This window comes from Cetorhinus maximus, chromosome 11 (assembly GCF_964194155.1).
Source record: "Cetorhinus maximus chromosome 11, sCetMax3.hap1.1, whole genome shotgun sequence".
Taxonomy (NCBI): Eukaryota; Metazoa; Chordata; class Chondrichthyes; order Lamniformes; family Cetorhinidae; genus Cetorhinus; species Cetorhinus maximus.
Genome location: NC_135889.1, coordinates 81874125 through 81901087, shown reverse-complemented (window position 1 = coordinate 81901087; position 26963 = coordinate 81874125). Strand labels below are relative to the sequence as shown.

The 26963-nt window shown below is 43.3% G+C and overlaps 1 protein-coding gene across 2 annotated transcripts in view; it reads right to left on the bottom strand.

Moving 5' to 3' along the window:
* Window positions 1–26963, bottom strand: part of b3galt1b (UDP-Gal:betaGlcNAc beta 1,3-galactosyltransferase, polypeptide 1b) — a 138295-nt gene that overhangs the window by 5525 nt on the left and 105807 nt on the right. Inside the window, exon 3 of one of the 2 annotated variants that reach the window (XM_078552316.1) lies at window positions 19656–19826. The exons of the other annotated variant lie outside the window; for it this stretch is intronic. The gene's annotated coding sequence lies outside the window, so the exon portion shown is untranslated. The remainder of the gene's footprint in view (window positions 1–19655; window positions 19827–26963) is intronic. 2 annotated transcript variants of the gene reach the window in all.

The following is a 26963-nucleotide window of genomic DNA, read 5'->3' as shown; positions in this document are numbered from 1 at the left end:
CCAGCCCAGCCTTGCTTTTTTAATTTATTATATTTTCCTTGGCAATGTTCTCCGCTCCCTGCTCTGCGAAAGGTGTTAACTACTTGCTGGCATGAGGTTGATCTTCTGGTATGTTTCCCACATGATGACGATTGAGGTGATGCCTTGACAATTGGAGTGTTAGCAATGTATTTGATCAAGAGGGCATCATGCCAGAACATTTTCAGGGAAGGACACACATTACAGGAGGAAGCAGTAGAGGACCAGCAGGGGCATACCATGGCTACATCCACTCATACAATGGAGGCGATGGTGCCCCACATCATGGGGCCAGCAGCAACAAAGCACATAGTATCTGGTGCAGCTGACAGCACTGGGGATGACAAAGAGTTAAAGGCTTATGCCCCTTTTCAACTCCCAACTCACCCTCATCCTGAGAGTTGCCATAAATTGAAAGCTACAGTTGTGTGACCAGAACCGCCTGCTTTATTCCCAATGTCTCTCCCCTACCTCAACACTCCCCTTCTGCTTTTATGCTTTCAGATACCCAAGACCTGCTGCTTTGCAAGCCTCGATGCAGCTGGGTAAAAGAGTAAGCCCAGATCACCAATTAGGAAGGGCTGACACTTGATCTCACAATTCAAGACACCAACTCAGACACTGGTACTATGTGTCGCTTAGAAGTTAATTTAAGAGTCATGATCAGCACGTGGTGAGTAATTGGGATGTAGCCAGGCTCAGCACGGTTAGCTTGTGTACCAGCTCACCAGATGGCATGGGCAAACACTAGTTTTGCTGCAGGGAACTCAGATGAGGACTCCAATGGGCTGGCATAGAGGAGGTGATGAAGTTGCACACTGAGATGCTATATTGGCAGACCTGCAGACACTGTTAAGGGTCATGGAGGAGTGACATGACAGAGGGCTTCATCCATCCTTTGCGCTGTAGAAGTGGTAGTCAATTCCATGACTGCATCAGCAGACCCGATCACAATAGAGTGTCTGGTAGTTGTTGTCTCACTCTCTGCTGCTGCACAGGTGAAACCACCCAACGTTTCAGTGCTGTCGCAGAAGCTCAGACTGAGGTCATTAAATCTATGCTAGATGCCATTAAAGCCCAGCTTGCTCCCATGCAGACTCACACTGCTGCAGCTCTGCGGGCTCAAAAGGGGCATGCAGGTTCTCTCAGCAGTCCGGCAATCTGTCATCAGATTGCTAGGATTGTGGAGGTGCTGTCCCAGGGGACTGGCAGTGGCACTGTGGGGGACTCTCTCAGGCTGACCAAAGATGGTGGGTAGGACTGACAGCACAGAATAGGTGCATCATGGCTGCTGCCAGGATAGGGGCTTTTACCAAGAAGGTCTTGACATGGCCGAACATGGACTGCAGATTTACTGACTGGAAGCCCTTGTTCCTGTAGTTCTCCTTGTTGTCATGGGGAGGTCCACAGATCCACATGGATGCAGCCGATACTGCCCTGCACCATTAGGTGTTCTGCTATCTTGGCAAAGTCACGGGTCCTTCCATCCTGCTTGTCCTAATGAATGAGATGATGATGAAGTTGTCTGTATGCGTTTTTCAAGCTGATTGGTTAAGGAGATACAAAGTTACATGTCCTGTTCACACACATCCCAGATTTCCTGCAGAGGGCATTGTGCTGTGGACAAGTTTATCCGTAATGAATGATAGGCGCAATTTGCTCATTGCTGACCCTAAAATTGAGGTCATCGTGTTTCCATCAGTTTATTGATTTCTTTCAACTTAAAAATAGTCTGTTTTATTATTAAATGCTGTCATCAGATTAAACAATTGAAATAGCAATATAATTGTGTTCCAACCCGAGTAACATGGTGACACTTTGAGCAGAATTTTATTGTGCAGAAGGGTGGGGGAGCGGTGGGTACAGGTATTAAGCAAAAAATGCGAGCATGTTGGAAACCTGACGTGATTGCACAAATTTCAGCCTTTAACAGATGCATGGGAAACCGCCAGGGAGATGGTGGGTCTGTTATTTGAATTTGTTAAGAGACAACTAAATGAAAGTTTCATCCAGCATTCTGGCTTTAACAGCCTGCGTATGGGTTTCCTGAGCTGTGAGAAACTCATCAGAATCAGCGAGGCGAGGGCACAGCCCATGACCATGACTCCTCAAGGCCCGGCTACACTTTCCTGCTAGCCAAGAGCTGGAGAGCATGTTGTTGCACATCAGTGAAGTGCTGAACCAAGGCAAGGCTTTCTTTCATCCTCTTTATAGTGTGCAAGTTATTGGTTGCCTATGCATCTAATTCTCCATGCCACACCTTCCATGAAGATGAAAATCAGAGCAAAGGCCAGTGACATCAAGGCATGCATGGTACATGAAGATTTCTCCAATGTCTCTCCAAGGGTCTTCAGTGCCTTTAGAAATGCTGACATATTTCCCATTGCAGCTCAAGAACTATGCCCTTAGTGGATTAACCAACCCCCACCCCAAGGCTCAGCATCTGCATCAAGCTGAGCAGTTTAGTGTGTCCAACTGCACTGCTGTCCCTGTCTCCAGCACCTGCTCATATGATATGGAACTCACCCTGTGACAACCTAGCTAACTCTTTGGAGACCCCACAGAGGTGTGTGCATCTTTGCTGGTGGAGTGTGCATGTAACGTGTTCCTCAGACTGTGCAACTACCACTGAGGTCTCTTCGGCCTCCTCCTGCATCGTACTTGATGGACCAGTGGGAGATGAAAGGCATAAATTGGAACTGACATGAGGAAAGGGTTCAAAGTCAACACAGTGCAGATGCTCATATTCCAGTTAGTGGTGACAGCAAATCTTCAAGAGTAATTGCTTTGTGCCAAGTAACAGTGTGATATCTAATTCTGTCACCAGGTATCTGGGAGATCCCCATCTCTCCATTGCCAATGGCCAGGCACTCTGCCAGCTTACTGATTTCCATGGCCACCTCTTCTGCAGCAGAGTGGAGGGACAAACCCATTGTGTGTGTATGTGTGTATTCCATCTTCTTGTTGCTGTACCCTTAGTGAGAGACCTGCAATGAGCCATTCTGACCCCCCTGCCAGGGTCCCTATAAGTAGAGATCCTTCCTTTTCTAGGTGTGGTTCCTCATCATGCCTGCCCTCTCTGATTGGTTGGAAAACCTGGATGTGGATTGTTAACACCTAGGCTGAGTTAAACAAGCATGACAAAGCCCACTCCACTAACAACCGGGTTTCCAATGCACTGCACTCCCTACCACCCACCACCCACCCACACCCACCCTCACTACGAGTGAGTCAATTACATAGAAATTCCACTCTTTGTCTCTTCTGAGACTTTAGAACTTGTATGTTTGAAATCTACAATCATTCGTAACAGACTTTTACACTGTTTACAGTTTACACTGTAACAGACACAGCTGGGTTCACTAAAACAGACAGGACAATTTTCAACCTTCTATTATGAGTGGAATATTTGCAAGCTGCAGAATAACACTACCTGTAATAACAAACCATCAGTATTCTATGAAATGCTGACAAGCTCACCAGGTTGCTATAGAAACTGGCACTAGTCTTCTCATTTGTGTAGTGAAAATGACATGGTCAGAGCCAATTACGTCTCATAGAATGATACAGCACAAAGGAGTCTTACTTCCCTGCTCTTTCCCCACAGCCCATCATTTTTTTCCCATTCAAGTTTTTAGCCAATTCCCTTTTAGAAGTTTCTACTGAATCTGCTTTCAGTACACTTTCAAGCAGTGCATTCCAGATATAACAATTTGCTGAATCAAAAAAAGATGTTCCACGCGTCACCTCTGGTTCATTTGCCAATTACAAAAACAAGTTATACAGCTGATCACATATTACGATTTATAGTTGCATAATCCCAAGGTGCTTCATAGAAATATTATACAACAAAATATAACACATGCCACATAGCAAATATTAGGTCAGATGACCAAAATTTTGGTCAAAGAGGTAAGTTTTAAAATGTGGCTTAGAGGAGGAAAGTGAGGTGGAGAGGTGTAGGGAGGCAATTCCAGAGCTAGGGCCTAAGCAAAATGAGGCACAACCACTAATGGTGGAGCAATTAAAATCGGAGATCTTCAAAGCCAGAATTAGATGAGCATAGATAACTCGGAGGGTTGTGTGGCTGAAAGAGATTACAGAGATAGGGAAGGATGAGGACATAGAGGAATTGGAAAACAAGGATGAGGATTTTAAAATCAAGACTAGAGGCCAATGTAGGTCAGTGAGCACAGGGGTGATAGGTGAACAGGACAGCTGTTCCGTTAGGAAGGACTCCATTCAGAATGGGCTGGGATCACTGTCCTGGTGAGTCTAACTAGGGCTTTGTAAGGGCTTTAAACTAAAAAAAGGCAGGAGAGAAGGGGTCCTGTGAAGGGAAAGGAGATTTAGAAACCTAAAGAAAAAAGTTGGAGTAAAGACAAACAGAGTGGGACAGGAAGTTTAACAATAATAGCGCATCAGCAAACAAGGTCCATGCAAAGAATAGTGCAAAAAAAAATTAAAGACTCTTAATCTGAATGCAGAAAGCAATGAGTGCTTTGTGTCATCTACAAACCTAGCCGAAATTATCATTCACCACCACCTCCCCCCACCCCCAGTCTTAACACCAGATTTTATGGTTTCAAACGCTTCTTTGATGGATAAGCGGTCTGATACCTTAGCAGGAGTAAAGAGGTCCAGAGAGGTAGAGCTGGGTCTCATCTGCATACTAACGTCGTGTTTTCCAATGATGCCACCAAAATGGGGCAGAATTTGGATGTGAAATGAGAGTCTGCCAAGGACAGACCCATGGTTTGACATGAAAGGTAATGATGTGGGAGCAGGAAGAGAAGCCATTTCGAGTGATACTCTAGCACCAATTACATAAATAAGAATGAAACCAGGTGAGAGCAGTCCCACCCCCTACTGGACGATAGTGGAGAGACACTGGGGGAAGATGGTGCAGTCAACCATGTCAAAGCTGCAGACAGGCCAAGAATGACAAGGAGAGATAGTTTACCATTGTCACAGTCACATAGGATGCCATTTGGCATTTTGATAAGCGCCGTTTAGGCACTGATGTGGGGTGGAAACTTGATGACAGCGATTCAAACATGGGAGTTCTGGGAAAGATGGGCATGAATTTGGAAGGTGACAACATGCTCAAGGACTTTGGAGATGAAAGAGAAGTTGAAGATGGGGTGGCAGTTTGCAAGGGCAATATGGCTAATAGTTGCTTTTTTGTGGAGGGGGGTCATGATGGCAGAATCAAAGGAGAGAACAAAACCTGAAGGGAGAGATCCATTTACAATATTGGCTAACATGGGGACCAGGAGAGTTGGGTGGTCAGCAGTTTAGTGGGGAAATAGTCAAGGGAGCCAGAGGTGGATCTCATGGACAAAATGAGCTTGTTGAGGGCATGAGGGGAGATAGAAGATAAACTAGAAGATGTGAGATCTTCCATCAAGGTGATGACAGTGGGGAGCTTTAGAGGAAGTTTGGCCTGGTGGAAGTGAGGGATGTGGCAGCTGATTGGATGGTCTCAATCTTAGTGACAAAGAAGTTCATTGAGAAATTTAGGGAGGATAAGAGGACAGTGAACTTAGAGGAGAGAGAGCATGAGGAGTTGAGATGGAGGTTGAAATCACTGAAGGTGAGAAGTTGATTGGTGCAGGGGCTGAGGGAGGAAGGCAGTGAAGAAATTGCAGTGAGAATTTTTTTTCCCAAATCATATTTGCGTGAATGATGATTTTGAATGAGGTGAGAAGGGTTAGAGCAAGATGAGGAGCTCAAAGGATGAGAACATGCCAGAGGAGCAGGGGATCAGGCCAAGGCACTATCTTGTCTTAAGCACCAGACCACCAAGACAACTGTCTTGATGCAACAAGCGGTGGTAGATGTAGCCAGGCAGCAAAACTTCATAAAGGTGAAAGGCGCCATCACCCCTCTGCCAGGTTTCTGTTGAGGCCATGATGTCAATGAAATCATCTACAATAAGCTCATGGATAACAAGGACATTATTCACGAGTGGTCAGTCTGGAGGAAGATGTGTAGAGGAGTAATGAGAGCTAATCCGCTGGCTAACTCCACAGGGGTCAGCAGGGGAGGGGTGGGATGGACAGGAAAGTGATTAGCAAGATTATCCCTGGTGAGGGCAATGCTAGGAAGTTGGATGAAAGAGTAAGATAGGACATTTGGGATTGCCGCTCCTATTAAGCCAGCGCCAAGTTCCTCAACCTTTTGGAGGGAAGCAAAAATTTGGTGGGTTATTCAAGGTTGCCAATTCAAGTATACTCACACTTTGATTGCACTCCAATGCAAGTGTGGTGCAGCTTTCTAGGGAAACAATAAACATCTCACTAGCAACTGTTCATCTATTCTCCAAATGTACACATGTGCCTATGTTTTACCATGGCACTCTTCATTGCTATTAGCATAATATATTTTTCCTGTGACCCCAGGAATACAACATGCAACAAACAGGGAAGGATACTACCCACAAATTATCTGTGTGCTGCATGATCACACACTACAGAGGGTGATTGCTACATTTGGGCACTTGGGTCACAAAAATGTTTTTGCATATTCTTATCTCCAGCATGTGTTCCTTTCTAATTTGCCTGCAGGAAAAGGCCACACATTACTAAATGCAGACAAGAGGTCGGTCACTGGTATATAATTAGCTCAGAAAATTTTTTCTTTTCATTTTAAACGAATTGAAAACGACACAAAAAGAGCACTTTATTGTGCTTTCACTAATTTTGACCGTATTAAGTGCAAGATATTTTCTAAAAGCATTTTCGTACAATAAAAACATTAAGGTTGCAAAGATCAATCAGTACTTTAACAGTTAAGTAATTTCATTGGTGTCAAATAAAATTAAGCTAGAGTAACTGCACCTCAACATAAAACATATAATCAAAATATGCCACTAATTTTTGCCCTAAATAGAAAATAAGATCTGAGAGCCATTTCATAGGAACATAGGAGCAGGAGTAAGCCATTCAGCCCGTCAAGCCTGCTCTGCCATTCAATACTATTAAGGCTGATCATCCACTTCAATGCCCTTTTCCCCACACTATCCCCATATCCTTTAATGTCATTGGTATTTAGAAATCTGTCAATCTCTGCTTTAAACACACTCAATGACTGAGCTTCCACAGCCCTCTGGGGTAGAGAATTCCAAAGATTCACAAACCACTGTGTAAAGAAAAAAATATCCTCATCTCAGTCCTAAGTGGCTTCTCCTTTATATTAAAATTGTGTCCCCTGGTTCTATACTCCCCAACCAGGGGAAACATCTTACCTGCATCTACCCTGTCTATTCTTTTAAGTATTTTGTAGGTTTCAATGAGATCACCACTCATTCTTCTAAACTCTAGGGAATGCAGGCCCACTTTCCCTAATCTCTCTTCATTGGCTTACCCGCCATCCCGGGAATAAGTTTGATGAACCTTCGTTGCACTACCTCCAAGGCAATAATATCCTTCCTAAGGGAGGATACCAAAACCACACACAGTATTCCAGGTGCAGTCTAACCAAGGTTCTATACAATTGAAGCAAGACTTTGTTACTCCTGTACTACTCAAAGAAGTAACCTAATTAAGGAGTTAAAATGATGCAACAGTCCTTGACAGATTCTAGATTACAACCTTGAAATTGCCCTGTTATTTTTAAATAATAACAGCTTTAATTCCATGTCGGGTTTTATTTGTGTTCTGGCTGTTTCTGTGCTAACCATCATTCTTGGTGCACAATGCATCTGTCTGGTGTGTTACAGCTCCTGAGTGTGAGATCTCCATCAGAGAATTAATTAAAATCTCATTTTAGGAAATTACTCAAGTGTCTGAAGGCTTGGAGAGAGTTAAAGAATAGGAAGGGAAATTGTGCGATGTCCAGTGTCCTTTACAGGCCACCAATAAGATAAACAGGGAAAAGTTGTAGACAATTCAGAAACACGTTAAAAAAAATTTGGGTCATCTTAACTCTCTTATTCTGAAAAATAAATTATGGAAACAAATTTATTTAGTGTTTTAGAAATTGTGACAGAATGCAGCTGTACTAAGATGTGAAACAATTGAAACAACTGTCAATTGAAATTCTAGAAAAGAAATTGCTTCTGAAAAAGTATAGCTCAAAGTGTGTTATAACCAGGATGGGAGGAGGGCACGTATGATCTAGCCCCACTACTCCGCAGGGTGTACCATTAATTTAGAAGTTTAATTTTCTCACCAAAATAGCCAATTGTCTATTTCCTCTACTGGTTCCCAGAATAAAAGAGTCTTCAACCAGGCCTCTTTCAATAGACTCAAAATAAATTTTGTTTTATAATAAACAAACATTTGTTTTTTTAAACAAGTTGCAAGTACTGGTTAAAACACAATTGTATCAGGAAGTATAACTATCTATCTCTTCCTTAAGAAATCCTCCAGCACATACACAGACACACACACAGACAAACAGATAGAGTTGCTCTGCAGAGGTCTTTAGGGGATGAGCATTATAAAATAAAGGATAAAGTATGCAGGGTCATGGCACTGTCAATCTGGAGTTCCCGCATATGAAGGCAGGTCGATGGTCCTGGTGGATGTCTGGAAGTTTTCACCACTGGTCTCAACTTTTTAGGTCCAAATGCAGACCAGTTACACTCAGATGAAGGTTCTCTGGCTACAGGTCGATAGCCACACACATATTGCAGGCAAGGTACAGAGAGAGGGAGAGAGCCAGTCAGGATAGTCTTTCTTCCTTAGCTTGTTCCCCAACAGGACTGTCTTCAAAACCAGCAGGTTCACAACTTAAGTTTTTTTTTCTCTCTCCCATGTGATTCCCAGCAAGTTACCAACTTTTGCCTTTTCAGTTTTTTTTACCCATCAATTAAAGTGATCGCAGTTCAAAACAAACAACCAGAGCTTCCTTAAGTACCATAAAGGTCAGGTGATTTCTTGGAAGAGGCCTGCTTGCTGACAGTTCCAAGGTGAACTTATGACCTTTTTAAAAAAAAAATCCCAGGTTAGCATCCAAATGTACAGATAATGCAACGTCCTTCCATTTTGTAAAAGAAAAATTCAGTCGAGAGATATGATTCTGACATGCCTCCGCCCTTAAGAGATAAAACACTATTTTCAAATGTGTTTCATCACAAAGTATACAGAAAAAGATATGTACAACATATAAAACAAAATTAAAACATGCACTCATTCAGCCATTCACTCCTTATACAGAATCTGTACAGTTTTCTGAATTTTTTTGCTTTCCATACATTTTGTTTTGCAAAATTTACATTCTAGATAATCCATCAATAATTATATTATTCATCCCAGCAATATGAACAATTTTTAAGTTATAAGGCTGCATTAGCAAGCTTCATCAGAACAATCCGTCATTCTGAGTCTTCAATTTTTCCACAAAGGCCAAGGGACTATGGTCAGTATATATTAGGGTTTCTTTACAGCCATGACGGATATATACCTCAAAATGTTTAAGAGCCAGTAACAACCCCAGGGTTTAATTTTCTACCATAGAGTATCTCTTTTGATGACGATTTAATTTCTTAGACAAGTAGCTCTTTGGCTTCTCTATGTCCGATTCATCTTCCTGCAATAAGATTGCACCCATCCCCAAGTCACAGTCATCGATTGCCACCTTGAAGGGTTTAGCAAAATTGGGGGCGGCTAACACAAGTTCATTAGATAGGATTACCTTCAGCTCCTCAAAAGCTGTCTGGCAGTCTCTTGACCATACCACCTTTGCCTTCTTTTGCAATAAATGCATTAGTGGAGAAGCTACTGTGAAGTTTGGCACAAATTTATGATAGAAGTCATACATCCCCAAAAATCTCACGATTTCCCTTTTAGTTTTAGGGATAGGGAATTCCATCAAAGCCCACACTTTCGCTGTTCTTAGCAACACTTGCCCTTGGCCTACGACGTGTCTTAAATAAGTTACTCGCGCTTTCGCGAACTCACTCTTGGCAAGGTTTATTACTAGACCCACCAACTGTAATTGATTAAATAAGGCTTCCAACTGTTTTACAAGATTTTTCCCAAATGTTGCTATAAATCAGTACATCATCTAAATAAACCACACAGACAGAAACCTTGTGACTACTTTATTCATTAATCTTTGGAAAGTGGTTGGAGAATTTTTTAGCCCGAATGGCATTACTCAGCATTGGTATAGCCCATTTGGTGTGACAAAAGCCAATATCTCCTTAGCTCGTTATATTAAAGGTACTTGCTATCCTTTCAACAACTCTATCTGAGTATGGAATTTGGCACTGCCAACCCTGTCAATACCATCTTCTAATCAAGGGATTGGGTAGGGATCCATTTTTGTTACTGTATTAACTCTTCTACAATCTATGCAGAATCTGGTTGACCTGTCAGGTTTAGGCACTAACACTACTGGAGTGCTCCAACTGCTTTGACTCGGCTCAATTAGGTGAATTTCTAACACATATTGAATTTCTGAAACAAAAGCAGAAAACACTTGAAAAACTCAGCAGGTCTGACAGCATCTGTGGAGAAACAGTTGACGTTTCGAGTCTGTACGACCCTTGTTCAGAGCGTTTTGAGACCGCCATATGGACTCGAAACGTCAACTCTGTTTCTCTCTCCACAGATACTGTCGGACCTGCTACATTTTTCCAGCATTTTCTGTTTATGTTTCAGATTTCCAGCATCCGCAGTATTTTGCTTTTATCTTTGAATTTCTGATGTCACTTGAGTTCGTTTCTCTGGACTTAAACGAGAACGATGTTGATTTATAGGTAAAGGTTCCCTTACATCCACATCAAGCATGGCTAAAGTTGTACATCCTGGTTTGTCCCTATAAATTTCTTTAAATTCTGTAAATAAACATACAAGATCCTCCCATTGTCCTACCTTTAAGTATAAAAATATGGTGTCAACTGGCCTAATATTTCAGTGTTAGCTAATCAGATAGTAGAAGGTTAGATTTGTGGGCTGCTTAAATCCCCCTCCACCTCACTCTCACCATCTCTTTTGTCCTCCACTGTCCTTACCACCTGACATACCTGCTCCTTTTTATCTTCCTCCCTACGATGGTATTGTTTTAACATATTGACATAAGAAATAGGAGCAGGAGTAGGCCATTCAGCCCCTCAATCCTGCCCTACCATTCAATAAGATCATGGCTGATCTGCCCCAGGCCTCAACTCCTCTTTCGTGCCAGCTCCTCATAGACCTCATCTTCCTGATATTTTAAAAATCTATCTACCTACCTCCCCTTTAAATACTTTCAGTGATCTAGCCTCCACAACTCTGAGATAGAGAATTCCAGACATTCACTACCCTCTGAGAGAAGAAATTCCTTCGCATCTCAGTTTTAACTGACTGTCCCCTTATTCTGTAGCTATGTCCCCTAGTTCGAGATTCCCCGATTAGTGGAAACATCTTCTCAACATCTACCCTGTCAAGCCCCCTCAGAATCTTGTACATTTCAATAAGATCACCCTTCATTCTTTTAAACTCTAATGAATAAAGGCCTAACCTGTTTAGCTGTTCTTGATAAGTCAACCCCTTCATCTCAGGCATCATCCTAGTGAATCTCTTCTGAACTTCGTCCAATGCCATTATATCCTTTCTTAAATATGGGCACCAAAACTGTACACAGTTCTCCAGCTGCAGCCTCACCAACACCCTGTACAGTTGTAACGAGACTTCCCTATTTTTAAACTCCAAACCCCTAGCAATACAGGCCAAAATTCCATTTTCCTTCTTAATTATTTGCTGCACCTGCATGCTAACCTTTTGTGTTTCATGCACAAGAACACCCAGGTCCTTCTGTGCTGCACTTTTTTGGAGACTCTCTCCATTTAAATAATAATCTGCCTTTTGATTTTTCCTACCAAAGTGCATGACCTCACACTTTCCTACATTAAACATCATCCGCCAAGTTTTTGCCCACTCAACCAGTCTATGTCCCCTTGCAGATTCCTTATGTCCTCATCACAACATGCCCTACCACTTATTTTTGTATTGTCAGCAAATTTGGATACATTACACTCTGTCCCCTCCTCCAAGTCATTAATATAGATAGTAAATAATTGAGGCCCTAGATCCTTGTGGCACTCCAATAGTTACATCTTTCCAAGCTGAAAAAGACCCATTAATCCCGGCTCTCTGTCTTGTGTGTGTTAATCAATCCTCAATCCATGCTAATACATTACCCCCAATACCGTGAGCTCTTATCTTGTGCAATAACCCTATTATTGAATACCTTCTGGAAATCCAAATACAGTACATCGCGCAGTTCCCCTTTATCAGCTCTGCTTGTTAAATCCTCAAAGAACTCTAGAAATTTGTCAAACATGATTTCCCTTTCACAAAACATGCATTAATAATCGGTTTGAGGGTTTGATGGTAGCTCTCTAAAGCTCCCTGTTTTGTAGATGATATGCTGTGGATTTTACCTGTTTTATACCCAAACTACTCATTATGTTGTGAAAAGTTTTAGGCATAAAATTGGGCTGTTGATCCGACTGGATCTCCACTGGTAACCCATAGGCTTGAATTTTTCCTGCGTCGGGCAGGCTTGGCGGGAGCGGTCACAGAGCTAACCGCCGCCCACGATTGGCTCCGCACCGCCATTTTACACAGGCGGGCCAATTAAGGCTCGCCCAGTGTAAGACACGAGCGGGGGCACTACCTGTGCGGGCGGAGGGAGAGTTGGGGCCAGCGCTCTTTTATGCATGCGCACGAAAGAGCGCTTCAATCTCCCTGAGGCATGGAGCTGTGTCAGATAGATTAAAGCGCCTTTGAAATAAAGAAATAAATGGAATAAAAATTTAATGAAACATGTCCCCTCATGTGACTGAGATGGGGCATGTTTTTATATTTCAGAAATTTAAAAAATTAAATTTGTGAAAGCTATAGGAAACCGCATCCCACTTGTGGATGAGGTTTCCTAAAAAAATATAAAGGCCGCTTGGCCTTTTCGCCTGCCCACCAACAGTTAGGTTGGACAGGCAGTGTAAATTTGAAATTAATTAGTTCCTAAATGACCTTAACAGGCCTTGTAATTATCGGTGGGCGCGCAGCCGACTCTGGCACGCGCCCGCCGAATGAAACATCGTGAGACAGCGCGATGACATCTGGACGGACGCATGCCCGACATCATAGCGCGTCATTTTACACACCGGCTTGTCGGGCCCGCCCCCGCACGCCAACTGAAAAATCCTGGCCCTAGAGTAAAAATTTTTCCACTACTACCTTAGCCTTAATTGTTCTTAATGGGATGGCCTCTGGAAATCGAGTTGTCATATCCATAATTGTAATGATATACTGGTGTCCTGCTTTTGTTTTTGGGAACAATTTAGGGCAACCCTGATGTTGACAGCGATGGGCTCACTAGATAGGAGAGGATATTGTAACTTCTCCCTGCAGGAGGCTGCCTATGTCTGCTTCCATCTTCTGGGAATATCTGAGCTATTTTACATATTTCCATGTTCCTACTTCTCCATGGCAGGCTGCTGATAACTGTTTCTGGGTCCACGTGAAGGGTACGGCCACTGGTGCTTGATCTGCCTCCTATGGGCACTCTATGCTGCAACTACAACAGCTGCAGCATATTCTCTTTGCTGCTCTTGATGGTGCTTCTCCCCCCCCCACTCTGCCTATAATTGGGTTGCTGGAATCAGTCTCATGATTTTCCTCTTCAGTCCCTCCCTGAAAAATAAATTTTGGCCAAGTACTTTCAAAGAACACTCACTGTTTTATCAGTACTGAAGTTGTAAATCTTTCCATACCATTCAGCCTAAGAATTTCTGTAGTAGTTGTCATAATTGTTGTCTGCAAGTTCTTGACCCTTTAAATCAGGCTCTTAGCTGCTGACTCTGGTGCTTACTGCCAAGGTTTACTGAGCATTGTTGTAAGGTTATCTGGTGTCTCACTAAGAGGTCTGGAGGCTTGTATGGTTAAACATAAAACATTTATTGGTAACCCATAACTACATGCATCTCCATGGTACAGCCCTGCATGGGCGCTGTCTCCATGCTGGCTCCTTTCTGACTTTACTACACACAGCCTACTATCATGTAACTCTATACATCACTGTGGATGTTACTGTTCTCCAGTCCCATGCTAACCCTTGCTCTACCCGAACACCCTTATACTACACTGCCTCTCCAAGTCTTTACCCAAATATATTTACAATACAATCTTCACTGGCTACCCCTTCTCCCCCCTGCAAATTTCTGACTTTATAAATTCAGTTGGTCAAGATGCTAGATAATTCTTCTAGAACCCTTCTGTCACGTTTGGAGTAATGGTAGTCTCAGTTGATTTGGGTTGAGTTTGTCAGTTTGGTATTGAAGTTGTAGTATTCTGTGGGCAGAATTTTGCATTCGTCGGGTTGGCTTGGCGGGGGCAAGTGGGAGGGATCGGAAAGCCGACTGCCACCCGCGATTTCACACTGGCGGACCAATTAAGGTCTGCCCAGCGGAAATGTTGGCTACAGAACATCAGAGAAGGGGTGGGCGGAGCAGTGTTGGCCACTGGTCTAATGGCGACCTGGCGATCAGTTCAAAACAATGCAGGCAGCCCCAGGGAGGTTGCCCATGTTTGGAGTTGCTGCAGCGACTTGGCTGCAAACAAAGATGTAGACACCAGGTGGAAGGCAAAGTTGGCTGGGTACTCGGTGCGCCTTTTTTCTGATGAATGCCTTGCTGTCTCCTGGAGGTGGTGGCTGCCAGAAGGGACACCCTTGTCCCCAGGGATGGGAGGAGGCAACCGCACCTCACAAAGAGGGCATGGGAGGAGGTGGCAGCCTGGGTGAGCAGCCACAACATGGTGCGGCACACCTGGGTGCATTGCCGGAAGTGCTTCAATGACCTGCTGCGCTCAGGAAGGGTGAGTACCGTGTTGACATGGGTCAATGTGTTGAATTGTTTTGGGCTGGCCGTCCCCTCTGTGGAGCTCAGGATTGTTAAGAGTCTCAGTGCTAATTGCCAATAACACCGGAGCTGGCCAAGAGGGTGAGCCCTGGATGCTTTGACTGAGTGCCTTATGCCTCGAGGGCCACGATTCTGATCTGCCCTGCAAGGTGCTCCTCAGGTGGGGTTAGCCAGGCTGTAATGGCGCTGCAGGTAGAGAGTGGATTACTCAATGTTCCTCTATCCTTTCAGGAGGAGAAGACACTCCATAACAATATTGAGAGATCGTGGAACCCCACAACTCCTCATTCTCTCCAGGTACGAGCAGGAGGCCTTGGAGCTTGAGAGGCACCATACACCTAGATCAACCGGCCGCAGTGAGGCTGGGGTGTCAGATGAAGGTAAGAGTGCAGTACACTGGGGTGAGAGTTTCGGATGCTGCAAACAATCTTGTGCAGTCTCATCATTGATGGGAGCCTCCAGATTGGATTCTTCATTGATCATTGAAAGATGATGGCACCATGATGCAGATCTCCATTATCTCACCAGGGTGCCTGGCATGTACAGCGACAGTGTCATGACTTAAACTAATGACATGTCCTTCTTCTCCCTTAGATCTGCCACCAAGCAGCCAAGCACAGGACCTCCAGGCCTCCAGAGGACCACCATGTTCCAGAAGCACCTGCATCACACCAACTCTCTGAACCAGGCAGTGGCGCAGATACCAGCATCTCAGTGGGCATTAGTGCGGCAGCTAGTATCTCGATGCACATTAGTGAGGGCACTTCACACTCACTTGAGGTGTAGGTGGAGGCAGAGAGTGCCCAGGGCATCAGCAATTGGAGGACTGCTGGAGATGAGGACGATGCTCAATTAAAGGTTGACGATGAGCCTCTGGAGTCATCCATTAGGCAGCAGATGCTGGATGTCCAGCGGGGTGTGCAGGAGGATCTGGTGGAGATCCAAGAGGGTACGTGTGCCATGGATTCTGTTGTGGAGTCCCTGCAGAGCGTAAGCACTGCGTTGACCCTCAAGACCAAGCTTCATTGAGAGTGTGGTGATGCTCATGGAGATGCTGCTCCAGGAACAGAATCAGGGGTTCCTGGGGTTGTACTCAGACCTGCAGCCCTCGCACAGACACTGACCTCAGGTGGTCAGTGTCCATGTGTGAGATGGATGAGGCACCCAGTAACCCAGCTAGGTGCCCATCCATCTGTGGTGTGCAGGGAGGTCCACAGAGACCTCACGGCACACGAGCTGCTTGTTGTCTCTGCGGGCTCCTCTCAGGGCACTCTGGATGATGGCAGCAGCTCCTCCACCCCTCTGCCATCTGATGAGGCTGCGGCGACTGGGAAAATGCCAGCCGTGGCACTAGCTGCTCCCTCCCAGCGGGGATTTACAGGCTCCACCGGCCAGAGGACGACTGCCAAGGTCATCAAGGCAAACAGGATAGCAGAGGAAGCAGGCTCTCTCTAATGCCGGTGCCAGCGAGGGGAAAGCACCTAGACATAGCACCCATAAACACAAGTTCAAAGCACCTTAAGCACAAGAGGGGCTGGTAACGGTGATCTTTTGTTCTCACATTTTGTTTTACTTTTTTTTAATGGTGTGGCCATCAACACTGGATATTGTTCAGTTCAATAATCTGTGACATTAACATTAAATTACATTTGCTTTTGTATTATTGGCCTGAGTATACTTCAGTTGTTTTGTAGGTGCAGGGTACACCAGTATATAATGCTGGATGTGGGTGGCTTGAAACTTTATTGCACAGGCACTGAGTGTATCTTAGGGGCAAAGGGTCATTTCATTGTTGCAGGATGGTGGCGGCAGCCCTGGCACGAGGTGCTAGGTATAAGGTAGCTCTTATTTGGCAGCCTAGCTGAAGGAGCGTTGGATCAAGGCATCCCCAGTGTCCCTGCCTCCCTGGAGGTTTCCGAGGTCTGCCTCCACATCCTCACTGTTTTCCACACCATGCTCCTCTTCTGACTCATGACTGGGTTCATCCTCTGTGGCCGGTGCAGCTACGTCAAGATCCTCTTCCTCCAGTGGGTCCCCCCTTAACAGTGCCAGATCGTGGAGAGCGCAACACACAACCATTATCAGTGTCACCTGCTCTGGGAGTATTATAGTGTGCCCCCTGAATGATCCAGGCATCAGAAGCGCATCTTGAGAAGACCTATGGTTCTCTCTACCACCGTCCTTGTGGCCTGGCTCCTGTTGACCCGCTGGCGCCTAATGGTCACATGTGTGCAGTCGATGGCATCCTGGACGCAGGGGAACCCAGCGATCATTGCAAAGCCTCTGGCTCACTCAGCCTGGCTGGCCTCCTCTGTACGGAAATGAATGAAAGTAAATACCCGCCTGAACAGAGCTTCTGTCACCAGCAACCGTGAACATCCGATTGGGACACTCCACACAGATCCCCCACTGACCTCTGGAAAGAGCCGGAGGCAGAGAAGTTGAGGACCACTGTGGCATTCAGAGCCACTGGCATGGGGTGTGCACCCACACAGTCGGAGCTGATCTCAGGCCCGATCACCTGACAAATGGAGGTCAAGGTCTCCCTGGAGAGACGGAGCCTCCTTCGGCATTGCACGTTGGATGTATTGAGGTAGCTACATAGCTGCCTGTAAACCCTAGCAGCAGGATAGTGGCGTCTTCTGTGCCCGCTTCCACCTTGGACTTCCTGTTGCCCCTGCACCTCTCCTCCCACAGGTCTCTCCCTGGAAGCTGCATTGGGACACCTGGCCTCTCTCCCTTCAGCCCCTCTCTTCCTCCTCAGAGGAGGTGCCTCCAGCAGAGACCACAATCCCCATTATCAGGGTAACGGAATTGTTTATTTTCTTGCCAGCCTCTTGCCAATTCACGCTACACATCAGTGCATTGCTTTGTCACTACTGATAGTTCCACGTAGCTTTTGCTGAAGTAATATTCAACATCTTTTTTAGCTCCTCGTGTTTTTCCATAGCTATGTATTAATTCTTCAGAGTCTTTCAAGGCAACTACTTTCTTGAGTACCTTTTCTGTCTGCTGTTGTGCCTGGCTGTAATTCTGATTGAGGTTCTTCAACTCAGCTTTGACATGAACATTTTCCTGCAGAATTATTTCATTTTCTTTTTGCAGGTTTTTTTTTTCTTTTGAGTTACCTCAGATAGCTTTCCTTCATTCATAGCCACTGCTCACTCCACACTGCCACCTGCTGTTGCAGTTTGGGTATTGTGTCTGTGTTTTCAAAAAGCTCTTTTTAAGCCTATCGGCTGCTTCTCAGCAGCTTCTTTCTTCTGCACTAAACTTTGGCTTGTGCACCTCATTGCGCTGACATGGTCTGTGGCCATCTTGCGTTTAACATGAGTATTGTCTCCTTCAGCCTATGGATCTCCTGTCTCCCTGGCTCAGGGGCTTTCTGTCTCCCTTGCTTTATTGGGGGTGTTCTGGACCTTCTTTTAAGGTCTGCGCTCTCCACAACTTTGAGTTTAAAATATCTGTCAAAGGCTTTTAATAGTAAACAAATGTGGTTAAGTATTAATCTATACCTTGTCTTTGGTATATTTGCAGATGAAATAATCCCTAACAAGTATAAAAGTACATTAACTTGCCCTTTTTCTGATTTCTTGCTTAATCCTGATGTACTCCTGTAAGCTAAAAACTCTTTCATCCAAGACTCCCAACTTTGGGTCTGGTTTAGCCTTTGACTTAGCCTAAACTGGTTTGGACGTTTTAATTTACTATCCGTGGTCATTTTTACAACAGGCGAGTATCTCTTTAAATTTTTTTTATCTCTTCAAGATGGCTCTGCAGCTGCTGTTTCCAAGTTATTAACTCTGCAGGAAACGTTTGAAACAAGTTGTTTGGCCAACTACATGCTTTTTTTAAGCCTGTGAATCAACAGGAGGATGATTTTTTTTAAAACTCTGCCTGCCTTTTTAAAAAACTTTTGTTTCCCTTCAGTCCAGCTAGGCCACAATGTGTTATGATGCTGGCTGTGGACCTGCTGCTGCAGCTTTCCCGCAGCTGTGCGCTGGATGTGCTGATCCTGATTACTCCCGATTTTAAAAGATAATTTTAGTCTTTTTTTATTGTATTTTGCTCACCCTTCTTGTGATTTGGCTATGTCTCTTGATTGTCTTCACTCAGGTTCCTTTCACCCTTTCACCTGCATAGTGGATTATTTTTCTTTTCAGCCTTTTTTCCTTATTTTTCTTTTTTTGAATTTTGCTCAGCCTTCTTGTGATCTGACCAGGTCCCTTGACAATGTGTTCGATCAGATCTGGCAATGGGCCTCCATGTGCCCTGGAGGAGTCCTTCAGCCTCCATGTCTGCAATTTATAGGCAATCTTCAACTGTGTCTTCAATTTCTTTTTAGGCGATCTCCAACTGCATCCTTAATTTAGGCATAGTTCTCTCAGGTCAGGCTTCGATTTCTTTAGTTTAGCATGCTTTGAGAATCTGGGCTCATTCTCCAGTTTCACTGGCATTTCGGGGTCTATCCTTCACTGCCACCATGAGGTCTGGAGGCTTGTAATTTTTACCAATTGCATATTGGTAACCCATAACTATATACATCTCCAAGGTGTAGCCCTGCATGGGTCCTGTCTCCATGCTGGCGCCTACCAGGCTCTATAACACACAGCCCTACTATCATGTAACTCGCTACATGACTGTGTGGGCAGTACTGTTCTCCAGTCCCACATTAGGCCTTGATCTGCCCGAATACCCTTATACTACAAGCACTGCTTCTGTTTAGCCACCAGAATAGGCACATCACTGAAGGCCGGTTTGTACAAGATGATTAGCTTACCACTGTGTTCAGTCATACACCCAGGCCACCCAAGCTGGGGACCCCAGGAAAATGGTGCTGGCAGGGACGTCAATGGAAATGAGGTGGTTAATTCAATCCTTGTGATTTCTGGTGTGCTACTGCCCTGTTTCCACTAGGCAAAAAGCATCAAAGTGCACCGTCTGGCAACATCTGTGAAGAGAGAAACAGAGTTAACGTTTCAAGTCCGTATGACTCTTCTTCAGAGCTCTGAGTTTTTCCAGCATTTTCTGTTTTTATTTTAGATTTCCAGCATCCGCAGTATTTTGCTTTAATCAAAATTCACCTTCTTCCTTTCTTTGTGACTGTTGCAAAAGAAAACAAAGATTGTTTGTAGAGAATGTATTACTATATCTTGAACTCTTGGAAATTCTAAATCATGCCTTTTGAGCCTTGAAGTATTTCCTGTTTGTTTCTGGAAAATTACATTAATTAAAGATTGTGTAAGTTGGCAAAACCACTAATAACGTATTTATGTGTTCCATTTCTGCAAACTGGTAGATTCAATAGTGTCAAAGTGTTTACAACAATAATTCTAACTGTATTTATACAGTGCTTTTAATATAAAACATCCCAAGGTGTTTCACAGGGGCAGTATAAAACAAAATATGACAAGTCATATGAGGAGATATTAAGTTAGATAACTAAAAGCTTTGCCAAAAAGGTAGTTTTAAGGAAAATGAGGTAGAGTGGCAGAGAGCTTAGGACCAAGGCAGCTGAAGGCATGGCCACTGATGTTGGAGCGATTAAAATCGGCAACGTATAGGAGACCAGAGTTTTTGGGGTGATGAGGCCAAGGAGGTTTTTGAAAACAAGATGACAAATTTAAAATCACGGAATTACTTAACTGGAAGCCAGTGTAGGTCAGTGAGCACAGATGTGATGGCTCAACAGGACTTGGTGCAAGTAAGGACATGGGCAGCAAACTTTTGGATGACATCAAGTTTATGGAGCGTAGAATGTGATGGCAGACTGGCCACTGTGCCTTAGAACAGTGGAATATAGAGGTAACAAAGGCATAGGTGAGGGTTTCAGCAACAGATGAGTTGAGCCAGGGGTGGAGACAGGTGGTATTACAGGGGTGGAAGTGGGCGGTCTTAGTGATGGCAGTTGGAAGCTGAACACAGAGTCAAATGTAACACAGAGGTCTATGAGGAATCTACTGCCACACTCTGTCATGTTTTTGACTATTAATTTTAAGCAGAAAATTTAACTTAAATACTTTAAGAGAAGAACATTAAGACAAGAATTAATTAAAGACAGGGAAATTAGTGGTGATGTGGTCAACTGATAGTTTCAAACCAGCTATACACGGGTTGTAGGAGGACACTGATTGCAGAATTATGTTGGGCTTAAGACCTGATTGTTCAAAAGTGTTAATGGGAATTTAGGTCACATTCTGCTGTGCCTCCCTCCCTCCAAAAGTTGTTAGATCCTGCTCTCTTAATACTGTGTCAGTTCCTAGCATCCCTAATCTTATCAGACTCAGGTCCCTTCAATGATTCAGAACTGTCTTCTCAGTCCACTAGAACCCATCTCACTCTCTAGACTTGCCACACACTCCCAGATCCTAGAACCTCTCTCAGTCCTCAAGTACATAGCCTACATTCTCGGTGCTCCTTAATCCTCAATTCTCCTAGCCCCCGCCCCCAATACTTGCCTTGCAAATGCATCAACTGTTAAACTACTTCTCGCCTGTTGGTAAAAGAAGGGACCAGAAGTCAATCTTTACTCAGTTTTATTTTTATTCACAAAGTGAGACATTACAAATTTGAAGTTTCCTAACTCCACAACCCAACACGAGTGTGAATAAGTGCCTCTTTATTACTCTTTTGAGAACAATGACAATCAAATCAACAAATGAATAGTCCCTTAAAAAGGGAAAGTGTCTCTTTATACTCTTTTGAGTAATCAAATAAACAATTAAACAAATAAACAAATGAACAACCAATTAAAGGGGCGCTTTCAAGTTACTGCAACAAAGCAAAACAAGGGAAACTAATCAAATTTAAATAGTGTTCCTGGAGTGACTGCTGTACTCCAGCCTGCGGCATTCACTGGTTGAAGGAGGCCTCACCATGTGGACACCGCATGCTCCCTCTCAGGGGCACCTGGGCACGGTCATAACTGTGAGAGAGAGGAAATGTCTCTTTAGTTTTAACTGATACTAAAAAAGAGTATAATGAGCTAAAGATCAAATGATCAACCCCTTAAGGGGGCATGGCAACAAAAACAAAATTGTAAAAGGAAACTTATCAAATTTAAATTAAAATAACATTTTGGTGGAGATGACGCATTCCAGCCCCTGCTGCCCCCAATGGTCACAGAAGGCCTGAAGCATACCAGTGGACACCATGTGCTCCCTCTCCAGGGACATCTGATCATGCATGTAACCATGAAAGAGAGGAAATGCCTCCTTATACTTTGAGTATAATAAATAAACAAATGCACAAGTAATTATCGATTGAGTGCCCCCCCCCCTACATGTAGCCACTTAACCTTAATTTATACAATTAACATCAACATCCTAGGATTCTCCTTTCATTGATCCCAGATCTAAAGGTCCACCCCATTGTTTGTTCAGCCTTCCTTTTAAGTGCTTCCAGAACCTAGGACCTTATTCAAAATACTGCTCATGCCTTTTCAAGTGCTTCCAGATTCCTGGACTGCTTCAGTGTTTGAAGTCAGTCTCTTTGGTAATACCATGGCATAAAATGCTTGTTCTTATAAAACTATTATACTGTGCGAGCAACACCATGGGAGATCTGCTATCATGCAAATAGATGTATGCATGAATGAAATTTTTTACCTTAACTTTGGCTTCAGATTTTTCCCATAAATGATTCATGATTCATATCGCATCCTTCAGTCTGGGAGTAGCTCATCTGATGTTAAAATCCACATAAGCTGAACACAATTATGACAAGGTTTATTGGCAAGCTCTCATCACTCCTGACTGATTGAAGAAACAATCATTTGAGGAAACACTCTACATACGTGGTATTTATTAACTAAAATAAATAAGTAATTTAAATTAGAAATTAGAGAACAATCTTAGCAGTCTAAGTCATTTACCAAGAGTATTGCTGAAAAATGAGACATGTTGCCAAAGATTTTTGTCTTGGACTCTTCAGGACAAATGCAAGGATGCCAAATTTCTAATGATCGCAACACCTCAACCAGAGTCAACGTGCCAACCAATCAGCACCCTTTTCTCCTATAATATGAATTGCTGTGATAGTTTGAAATTTGGCATTCTTGCATTTGTCCTGATGGGTGCAAGATGAAAGGCTTCAGCAACATGTCTCTCTTTTCAGCAATATTCAAGTTCTGTACTACCAAGCGACTTTGTTAATTTTGAGTAATTATCCTATAGCAACTGAATATCTCAGAAGCCAGTGAAAGAATGCATTCAAGATTAACTTGCAAGTATATTGAGGAAGTATAAGAAGGCCTAGACAGCAAAGTTTGTAAAAGCCCTAAAACAGGAGTGAATATGACAATCAGTGATTAAGTCGCACTTGTTGCTTCTGATGCAGGCACCGCACAAACTTCATTTTAAATGATTACTGCATGCAGCTAGCAATAAGTGCATTGTGAGCAGCGTACACCTGAGCAAGAAGCATAAAATCATGTGAGGCTAGCACAACCTAAAGCTTGTCTGCATTACTTAAAGCCAGCCTGTGCCTCCAAAAGGGGTGGTGCAAGACTGTAGCAGGCGCTAGAACTGAATTCAGAAGAGAGTGAGAGCAAGAAGAGCACTGATTAATAGCTACCAACATGGCAGAGGGTTTCAAGATTTTCTGACACTGTATTGGAGGCCTTAGTCAAGAGGTCTTCCAGGCACACTCTAAGAAGGCTGTGGGAGCAGAAAGCTGTAATGATCAGTGCCAGGAGTGTAGCCTGGGGACCTAGATGCAGTGCTGCAAGAAGTTCAATGATTTCACATATGTGGCCACAATTAGTAAATGCATCTTCAAATGCCACACCCTACTAAATGCACCACTATTCCCATACACTGGTCTATGCACCACTCTCCCTTCCCTCGACTAACTACCAACAATCACTATCAATCATGACTGAGACCTAACATTCATTTCCCTCACCTCAGCCTCACATGCTTAACACTGTTGTAAGCCCCACACCCACATTCTGCCAGCCACATCACCCAAACACACTGCACCACATCCCTCTCTCTTGTAGGACAAGTTGGCACATAACTGGAGGCAGCAGAAGCTTATAGGTGGAGACAGGCGCATCCTCTTGCCTTTAAATCGATTAAAGAGATAGTGCTTGCCATCATTAGTGGGGTCATGACAGGCCATGGCCAGTGGCAACGCTGGACTGAAGATGCTCACATCCAATCCTCCTTCTTAGATCCCACTTCACTCTCATCCCACAATCTCTCCTGATTTACTAGTTGCTGATGGCATAAGTTTCTCCACCACTCCTTCCCCTTAGCACAACCCTATTCTTGAGCCTTTCTGATGGAAGAGAATGAGGTGAAAGAGCAAGAGGTCAATCACAAGGAAGGAACAGCATCATTCCCTCTCTCAGCCGCCAGCTAAATCCTGACACTGCTTGTATTTTAGGGTAGCTTTGAAACAGGATCTATAAATGTTAAGACATCAGGCTCAAGTGGCCTGCAGTCAAGAAAGGGGACAAGGGAACACAGATTCCAGAAGAAAAGGCTACGCACAGTTCTGCTGCAGAGGACTCAGCTGACGGCTTTTCTGGTGTAGCCTATAGAGAAAGGTTGATAGGTATCCATACTAAAATGCTTGTTTACATTAGCATGCCTGCCAGATAACTTGTGGTCACTGTCAAGGAGCATGGAAGAGTCAAGGACTAACTTGGCACAATGCTTTGCAAAGAGCTTAGTACTCCATCTGTTTTAGCATGAATGTTCCAAAAGCACTTTACAGTCAATTAAGATTGTTTGAAATGTAGCCACTATTGTAATGTAGTCTGAGTTTGTGTGGCAGGAAGCAGAGTTTGCAGTGAGTGCAGCAACTAGACCTTAGGGGTGTCTTCTGCTTATACTGCAATGAAAGCTGAAAATTAGTCATTAGGTGATGCATCATGCTCGAATCCGCAATTTGCAATGATCGAATGGGGACCTGGATTGCGTTCACTGGTACCGTAGTCGGATGAGCTGACTATGGCCATCCCAAGAAAAGGGGATATGTTGCCCTTTCCACCTCCTTCAGTGCCTCCTCCCCTTCCTCCCTGTTTGTAATATATTTGGTGGCAAGGGCTGTGCCCTTATGATGGTGAGGTAGTGCAGCATGCAGAAGACCACAGCAAATCATGACATGCACTCGGATGAGTACTGCAGGGCTCCTCCAGAGTGGTCCTGGCAGAGCAGAAGCAAGCACCCCCAAAAGTTTGCTCAATGACATCTAGTGCAGCAGCATGGCTTTTATTATATGTAAGCTGCCCACGCATGGGAGGCAGCTCACCAGAGTCATCAGCCAGGTTGTTAGCAGAAAGCACTTGTTGCCCAGTGGCCACCCACTTTTTTTGCTGTGGAGGCTCAAATGCAGACTAACCATGTTGATCAATTGGAGACATTACTTCCCAAGCCACTTAAGGATGGCAGATTTCCTTCTTTATAAAATGACATTTGCATTTTTACAAAAATTCACAAGCTTCATAATCACTTTCACGAAAATGAACTTTAAAAAAAACGGAATTCAAATTGGCAAATTGCCACATTGAATTTGAATGCAGTCTCTGAATTATTAATCCAGGCCTCTCGATTATCAAACCACTAACATAACATCTACACGAGCATACCCTGATTGTAAAGGGTTAAGATTTAAATTGGTGGAAAGGATATCTCACTTTAATATTCAAGGATACATTTTTAAAAAATTCTTCTAGATGGAGAATGTTATATTTTTCACAAATAATTCAGAAATATGATATATCTTCAGGACACCAGACTTAGTTTGGTCAAGTGTGACTTTTCAATCAGAATGCTTACAGTTAGCTATTGTTTATTGTTCTTTTTGCTTATTTCAAATGGTGCACATCACTTAATAAATTAAGTTCATATATGAAAAACATTTAAAAAGCTGGATGTTACAAAATTAGCTGTGATCAATAAAAGTGCCATTTAATTTATTGTTTGAAATTGCAGTTTCATAGTCAATTGGATTAGAGTGAATATATACAAATTTGCATTTATATCTTTAACAAAATAGACAGCCTTAATTTCTAGTGAAGATTATAAAATGGCCACAAATAAAATAATTCAATGGAGTTTCTTTATTCTTCCATGGGATGTGGGCATCACTGGCAAGGTCAGCATTTGTTGACCATCCCTAATTGCCCTTGAGTGGATTGATAGACCATTTCAGATGGCAGTTGAGTGAGAGAGTCTGGAGTCATATTTCCTTCCCTAAAGGACATTAGGGAACCAAATGGGTTTTTACAACAATCAGTGATAGTTGAGGCTAGCTTTATATTCCAGATTTATTAATTGAATTTAAATTCCACCAGCTGCTGTGGTGGGATTTGAACCCATGGCCCCAAGCATGGGCCTGGGCCTCTGGATTACTAGTGATGGTATTACCACTATGCCATCATCTCCCCACAAAACAAATATCATAATATGATGAAAAGCTTTGTTCTTTCCTTTGTAGAGAGAAAAATATTGTTTTGCAATAAATACCTCCATAAGTCAGGATCTATGGTTTGATTTACATTTTCAGAACCAGAGTATTTTGATTTAGCTTATTCTAACTCACTAAAATAATATTTTTACATTAACTGGTATTATTTTCAATGACTGTAAATTGCAAATGCATTAAAATGTATATCAAAATAATTTTAAATAAAGTATACCCTTTAGAGACAGGTTAAACTAACAGCAAAGTTTCATCTATTATCTCCATGTATAAATTTTGTTTGCACTGGTTTTTCTGTTTTCTTGAATCAAAAGACTCATTTAATTGCCCCTAATTTAACTATGCAAAGTTGTAATTCATTGCTTTGAAAACAAGGTTTATTCCAAGTGTCATATTGTGTTTTTTTCATATTTAGAAATTTAAACTGCTTACAATCTAAGCTTTGAAAGGAAAGTAAGACTTGCATTTATATCATGCTGTTCATGACCACCAGATATCTCAAAGCACTTTACAGCCAACAAAGTACTTTTGAAGTGTAGTCACTACAATGTAGGAAACACAGGAGCTAATTAGCAGACAGCCAACTTCCACAACAGCAATGTGGTAATGACCAGATAAACTGTTACTGTGATGTTGACTGAGGGATAAATATTGG